Source organism: Austrofundulus limnaeus, unplaced genomic scaffold (genome assembly GCF_001266775.1).
Source record: "Austrofundulus limnaeus strain Quisiro unplaced genomic scaffold, Austrofundulus_limnaeus-1.0 Scaffold54, whole genome shotgun sequence".
NCBI classification, from domain to species: Eukaryota; Metazoa; Chordata; class Actinopteri; order Cyprinodontiformes; family Rivulidae; genus Austrofundulus; species Austrofundulus limnaeus.
In genome coordinates, this window is record NW_013952456.1 from 105,587 (window position 1) to 112,594 (window position 7,008).

The window sequence follows — 7,008 nt, forward strand, 5'->3', positions numbered from 1 at the left end:
TGTGTGTGTGTGTGTGTGTGTGTGTGTGTGTGTGTGCAGGAGAGTTTTGCTGTAGGGAGTATGTAGCTACCTTTTGAGAGCATGTAAGGTCTGCACTTTAGGTCATCAGCTCTCTTGTAATCAGCTTGTGGACTGAGTAAGGTTTGTTTGTGTGGCTGCATCTTGCAGCTGTTTGTGTACAGGACCGGTGTGTGTGTGCGCGTGCGCGTGTGTGTTAGAGTGATAATTCTGCTGAGAGGTAAAGACAGACAGGAGGGGAGGGTGAAGGAGGAGGAAGAAAAGAAGGACTGAAGACAATGTCAGCTCTGCAGTATGATCCTGTATCCAACAGGCAGCCTTCTGCAGTCGCCACAGTTTAAAATACACACACAGACACACACACACACACCCATACACACACAGGAAATGGCCCCAATCACTGAACCACAGTTTCTCATTCCAGATGGGATTATGATGTTATTATTTCACGATTACAACACGTAACTTTGTTAGTAATAGAACACAGCCTGGGACTTCTCAATCGGTCACCTTTTTTTTTCTARATAATGAGAGGACTTTTCAACAAGCACAACACACTCGACTTACACTCACACACATGAACACCGCACACACCCTGAAATAACAACAACAGTAGTCAGCCATTTACCGGGTACCTTTATCTTCGTCCTCTCTGCTGCTGCTGTGAGCAGATTAGCACGTTGTCCTGTTTGTGCTGTGATGAATCGTCATTTTTATGTCTCTTTGTTTAACCAGTGATGCAACAAGATCTGTGCCTCGAGATAGCTTCTTTTATTGTTATCGCCCGCCACCGACAAGCAAAGATGGATAATTGTGTTTTTGCTCGTGTTTGTGTGTGCGTGTCTGTTAGCAAAATATCTCATGAACCACTGGATGAATTTGAATGAAACTCACAGAAACTGATCAATGGATGCGTGTCTACAGCTGATTCTGTCTTGGAGGTAATCCATTTTAAGATGGCCGCTACAGCCAACTGATGCTAAAAACACACAAATAGGGATAATTCCGTCAGTTTTACAGACATTGAGCTAAAGTTTGTTTTGATAGTATCTGAGTCTGATCCTCARCACATACTTAAATCACTAACAGACTGTTAATTATTTAATTAAGGTTTGTTAATAACTATTTGAAATAAACCCTGCCTGTTTATCAGTAAAATAATCTGATAAATCATTGAATGGATATCATTAAACCTTTCATGAAATAGTTATTGGATATACTTTTACAACTAAAAATGTTTTGAGAAAACCACGATCAAGATTCCTGCCCCTATCAACTGACTATAAAAATGCACATAAAATGTTTCTAATTCATTTTGGTCAAATTTGTTTGAACAAAACTGATAATTTCTTAACTGAAGACTAAGCTAATCTCTGTGGTGACAGGCAGTGGGAGATATGCTTCCCTCAGAAATCCTATGTCTTTTATTGTTTTTCGTTTTCTTTGCAGGTGCCTGAAAACAACTGTGCTAAAATAGCAATGAATGATCACTCGTGGGTGGATCCACCCTCACTTCTCCTCCCCACCCTCTGGAATTTGATAAGTTGGAAAAGAAAAGGCGACTAACAAAAAAAAAGTGGTGGTGTGGTCGAAAAGAAGAAGGGCAACTGTGTGTATGTGTGCATTCTGGGGACGAGGTGGGTGGTTGGGGGGTTTTGTAAAAAGGAAAGGAAGGGAGAGGAGCAGTGTAACCAGGAAGTAGATGAGATCTAAAAGCTGTGTGAGATCAAGTCAACAAAGATAAAGAGAGAGAGTGTGGAGGGAGAAGTACTTCCTTCTCTACTGTAGGAGGGCCTGCCTAAAGTCAAAGTACTCAACACAGCCTGGATGAAACGTCTGAGACTCAGAAGAGAAAAGCTCATGTAATCTCATTTACAGATATGAGAAAAGATCTTGTGACACCATTTACAGATATGAAAAAGMTCATGGGCCATCATTTACAGATACGATCATGTGGCATCTTTACAGATATAAGAAAAGATCATGTGGCATTTACAGATTTGAGAAAAGGCCATGTGACATAATTTACAGATATGAGAAAGATAATATGAATCATTTACAGATAAGAGAAAAGATCTTGTGACAACATTTACAGATATGAGAAAAGATCATGTGACATCATTTACAGATATGATCATGATACATCATTTACAGATATGAGAAAAGATCTTGTGATATCGCTCACAGATGTGAGAAAAGATCATGTGACATCATTTACAGATATGAGAAATGATCTTGTGACATTTACAGATATGAGAAAATATCATGTCAAATCATTTACAGATATGAGAAAAATATCTTGTGACATCATTTACAGATATGAGAAATGATCATGTGACATCATTACAGATATGAGAAATGATCATGTGTCATCATTTACAGATATGAGAAATGATCATGTGTCATCATTTACAGATATGAGAAATGATCATGTGTCATCATTTACAGATATGAGAAAATATCATGTTAAATCATTTACAGATATGAGAAAAAGATCTTGTGACATCATTTATAGTTATGAGAAAAGATCATGTGTCATCATTTACAGATATGAGAAATGATCGTGTGACATCATTACAGATATAAGTAGTTTGCCGCTGAAGGTAGAGACACAGCGATATTGTTTTTGCCCATGTCTGTGTGATTGTGTTTGTTTTCCTGCCCTATTRGCAAAACATATCATGAATCATTAACCAGATTTTAATAAAACTTTCAGAAAGTAATTATCTGATGTATGTCTACAGCTTATTTAATGTTTGAAGTCAACCCGATTCAAGATGGCCGCCACAACAAAGAGATTTTTGCAAACAACTCCGGCATTTCTACAAATATTCAGCTAGAACTAGTTGAGCATCGTCCTGAAACCCATATAGTACTTTGAGCAAAGCATGTGCAACCTTTGTATTATCTTTTCTAGTCAACCCTGCTTGTCTRTTAGSAAAATATTTCATGAACCAYTGSGTGGATTTCAATGAAACTCCCAGAAAGAAATTATTGGATGTTTATCAACAGTCAGTTAACATTTGGAGTCTASAGAATTCAAGATGACYACTGCAGCTAACTGATACGAACCCAAACAAAGTGTCAGTCTTACAGAAWTTGAGCTAAAATTTGGTGTGATAGTGAAGTCCATAATTTTTCAATGTCATATTATTTCAGTTTAACTCTGGCATGAAAGACAATGGGTGATATGCATTCCTTTGAGGAACACTAAGACTTTAATTATATTTAGCCTTTAGGGGAAATTCAGGTTTAGTTACTGGTCTGTTGAGCTACACTGAAYAAGGCGTGGCCTCAGTGTCCAAAAAGAGGGTTTTTCTGTTACTGTTCGTCTAATGCAAAAGAGGGAATGTGATCCATCCCATGAATATTTCACGTGGCATGGCTCACAGATATGTGCTCTCATGCTGGTTCGGCAATAAAGCCCCACTGCCACAAACACTGAGCACTGCTCCCCCCACCCCAGCACTCCCAAAGGCCTCTCCTGGAGGGTTCCCCCTGCGATTCTTTGCCAGCTGACAATTAGCATGCTGTCGCTAATGCACTACAACCTAATTGAGCACAAGGGGCTTGAAGGTGTCAGTCACTGAAGAAGGCTTGTATATCAGTGTGTCATGGTGCAGAACTTGACTGCTGTTTTAAGAAAGGAGTGGGTTTACTTTAGAAAAGAAAAGTGGGTCAAAACTGATCAGCTACTACCAGCAGTTAATGTTCATCACATGTAGACAAACTACATGAGGCCAAATACGTGTCTCTTTCTTTACATTTTGTATTTTAGGGCACTTATTATCAAAGGTTTGTCTGTGTGCATGTCTGTCATGTTTGCAAAAYATGTGATGAACCACTGGATGGATATTAAAGAAACTCCAAAAGTAATCACTGGACGTACATTTGCAACTTTCGGAGTGAACTTGATTCAAAATGGCTGCCACAGCTAATCAACCTTGAAGAACACAAAAATGGCTCCAACCCGATGAGTTCCTCAGATATTGAGTTAAGGTTTGGTGTGGTACAGCTGAGAGTCACACACAGTCTAACAGGTTGGGCCTGATCTAGCGAGTGACATTGTGCATAACATAATTATCAAGGTTTGACCAGAACAGCAGAAACTCCATATAAGATGTTCTTAGTTGAAAATATTGGCACAAAAGGTAGCAGGAGATATGCATCACTTTCAAAAGTTCTAAGCCTTTACTATTTTAAGTTTTTCATTGATCTTGCTAGTTTTTTAATCAATAACTAGAACACAATTCAAAGTTAAATAGATGGATAAGACTTTTTTTTAAATAAAGGTCTCTTGAAAGTTTATGAACAATAAATATCTTACCTGCTGTACATGTTTGAATGACGGAGAAATACGCTCACACCGCAGATCTTATCGTTCAAATCAGATTTTTTGTGCGTGGTCATTTACATTTTATTTTAAAAGCAATTTCCATCTGACACCAATGTGAACGCTCTWTGGCATCGATGCGACCCACATGCACAGAGGAAGACTTGACACGCAGCACGCTGGATTTACAAAATATAGATGCTATATATGTTAGCATGAAGTTTTTGTTCAATGAGAGCTGATTAAATAAGTTTCCTCTCTGCTTGTTTCCTCCATTGTTTACATTTGATCCTGCCTCTTGYTGGAAAGGAAGAGACGTGTTGAAAGTGAAACTAACTACAGTATCAATTCCATATCTTTAGTACTGATACAGTTTGACACAAAAATTAGTACCATATGTTGCTGTAGATTCTCAGTCATCCTGGACATGGAAAATTAAAAGGAAAAAGACAAAGCAACTGGACTTCTGTTATATAGTTGAAGACGTGTGGAGTTCAAGATTTAAACTGCCAGATTTAAAATGAAGGCTCAGGCTATGGCTGAAGGAAAAAGACCTGTGTTGGATTGGATAAAAGTTGGATTTGTCACATTCATATGTGGATTACATTTGCCTGCAGTGTGAACTTTAAATCTGATGAGTCTGATGAGCTAATGGCTTGTCTGAGTGGGGTGCAAAGCAAAATGAGCCGCATCTGTGTTTACTTTTCTTTACTTGTAAGTTATATAGCAGCAGCAGCAACATCATAATATATCTGTCACAGTTACCGTATGATAAATGGATGAAGGTATAACATTTATTAAATATTGGGCCTCATGTAAGAACCGTTCGTACACATTTGTTCTTAAAGGGATCCACGATTAGTTGTAACATTAAACTTTATTTGATAAACATTTATTTTAACTGTAAAATAAAGACTGTAAAAATATTGTAGGCTGTTTAGTTTTGTAAATTTTTTAAAATATATTTTAACACGGACGGAACCATTTTATTTACACGCAAAGCATTCTGGGTAAATGATGACATCAACTAGGTCATCGGTGTGAGGCTGCTAGCGAGCTACTGTATATCCAGCCTGAAGGTCAATCTTGGACAATATCTGATGATCGACTCTTTTAAATGAAACCAGAGAGCGTTGACAGAGAGGAGAAGGTAGAAATGACTCAGTCTGGAACTGAAAATATGGATGGAGGACAACAGAGCTGCTTCATGGAAGAAGAACCTCAGCTTAGCCTGTTAGCCTTTTGCTCTAGTGCCAACGCTATATTGCCTTATGTGTATTAGCTCGGCGCTAGCGCGACAAACAAGCTAAACTGAGGTCCTCCATCCATATTTTCAGTTGCAGGCTGAGTCATTTTTGCGTTCCCCTCTCTGTCATGTGGATGGAGGACCTCAGTGACGAGAGGAGAATGTGTAGCGCTGAGCTAATACATATACATGGTGATAGCATCGGGGCTAACGCTAAAGCTAACAGGCTAAGCTGGGGTTCTTCTTCCATGAAGCAGCTCTGTTGTCCTCCATCCATATTTTCAGTTACAGGCTGAGTCATTTCTACCTTCTCCTCTCTGTCAACGCTCTCTGGTTTCATTTAAAAGAGTCGATCATCAGATATTGTCCAAGATTAACCTTCAGGGTGGATATAGCTCGCTCACACCGAGGACCTATCCACGTCATCATTTAACCAGAATGCTTTGCATGTAAATAAAATGGTCCCATCCATGTAATATATTTCTAAACTTTTAGTTTAAAAATTATAAAAACTGAACATCCTACAGTATTTTTACAGTCTTTATTGTACAGTAAAAGTATGTGTTTATCATATAAAGTCTAAYGTTACAACTAATCGGGGATCCCTTTAAGTTGTGCGTACGAGTGATTTAGGAGAATTTGTGGCATTCACCAATGTTTTCGTATTCTACGATTTTTTTTCAGATATGAACAATATTCACAAGTGKTCCAGACCTGTCGTTTATTTTATGAGCAGTCAGTCTGCTGTCATCCAGACTGATTTTCTGCACTAATAACTTTATATTTCGTTGGTTAGAAGATATTTTGAGTTTAAAATAAATCACACTCCATGACTATGTTGACAATAGGCTATTCTCTTGGAATAGGAATTATAATTTAAATGTAATAATGTAGAATAATGACATAAATTTGTTAAATTAAATTGAATTGGCTAAAAATGCTGTTGTATAACACTACAATATTAATATGAAGTTAACTGAAGTTTGAAAACATTTTAAAATGCTTTTTTCCAGAAATGCATCTGACACCTGTGGGGGTGGGGGGTGCAGCGGTGTGTGACTGCTCTTCTTCTGAATAAATGAAAACTGTGTAGCAAAGTTGTTTACACTTAAATTTGAAAAATTTGACCAGAGGAAAAGCGGAAGACTAGAGAGAGAGATGAATATGATTTAGATTATTTCTGTGACTGTATATGACCCACAGGAGACACGGCATTTACAGCAGTCATTTCATTCCTTGGCTTTAGCAGATCCTATAATTCCACAGCTGATGCTACTAAAATTGACAGATTTTCTTTTCTGGATCTCTGAGAGCAGGACTTCAATCCCTGAACTTGTAAAGTTCTTCTTTTTCACTTTGTGATGTCTTTTATGAATGGAAAAGAAAAAAAATTGTGTAGGTCTTCTGGACA